Raw genomic sequence first — 806 nt, 5'->3', positions numbered from 1 at the left:
CCGCCGCCCCGAGGCCGTCCCCAGGGCGCTGCGGTCCTGCCGGAGCCACGCCTTCTTGGCGACAAAGGGCGGGGCATGCAGATTCCAGACGGCTCTTCCGCCCGAGAACCACAAAGCCATGGCAGATGCGGGATTTCTCTTTTACAATGTGGAGAATCCAATTTCTGCCCGAGAGTCTGGTGTAGTGCCGCCATAGCACTGTCAACGAGGCAAAGGAAGGGAGACCTGGAGTGAGCGGGGACCCGGTCACACTGAGTGCAACATGCACGACAGCAGGACGGTGACAGCGACGGGCGGTGCCACACTATCGCTTCTCGGCCTTTTGGCTAAGATCAAGTGTAGTATCTGTTCTTATCAGTTTAATATCTGATACGTCCTCTATCCGAGGACAATATATTAAATGGATTTTTGGAGCAGGGAGTTGGAATAGGAGCTTGCTCCGTCCACTCCACGCATCGACCTGGTATTGCAGTATCTCCAGGAACGGTGCACCCCCTCGGGGACACTTAATGAAGTACCCAAAGGTAGAAAGTAGCTCTTTTTTGGATTCAGTTAGTTCAAAAAGTTAGCTTCTTAAATTTTCTTGCAGTCCTTGTAAGTGTACTTTTGTGGGATCTGTTTAAACCTCTATTTCTCTGAAAGACATCACTTTCTGGGTTAAAGTCTCGGAAGAGGGTCTACCCGCTCTCATTTCTCACTGGAGTTCAGTTCAGTTTATTTCAGTCGCTAAGTCGTTTCCGACTCTTTGTGACCCAGCACGCCAGGCCTCCCTGTCCATCACCAACTCCCAGGCCTCCCTGTCCATC

At 51.7% G+C, this 806-nt stretch overlaps 1 non-coding gene across 1 annotated transcript; it reads left to right on the top strand.

The window, feature by feature from the left end:
* Window positions 1-306: 306 nt before the first annotated feature.
* On the top strand, window positions 307-497 carry LOC139177887 (U2 spliceosomal RNA). The gene has a single exon (XR_011562351.1). It is a non-coding gene; the product is annotated as a U2 spliceosomal RNA (small nuclear RNA).
* Window positions 498-806: the final 309 nt, after the last annotated feature.

Source organism: Bos indicus, chromosome 19, assembly GCF_029378745.1.
Source record: "Bos indicus isolate NIAB-ARS_2022 breed Sahiwal x Tharparkar chromosome 19, NIAB-ARS_B.indTharparkar_mat_pri_1.0, whole genome shotgun sequence".
NCBI lineage: Eukaryota > Metazoa > Chordata > Mammalia > Artiodactyla > Bovidae > Bos > Bos indicus.
Note: the sequence above shows the minus strand (reverse complement) of the source record. Positions and strands in the feature narration are given on the sequence as shown.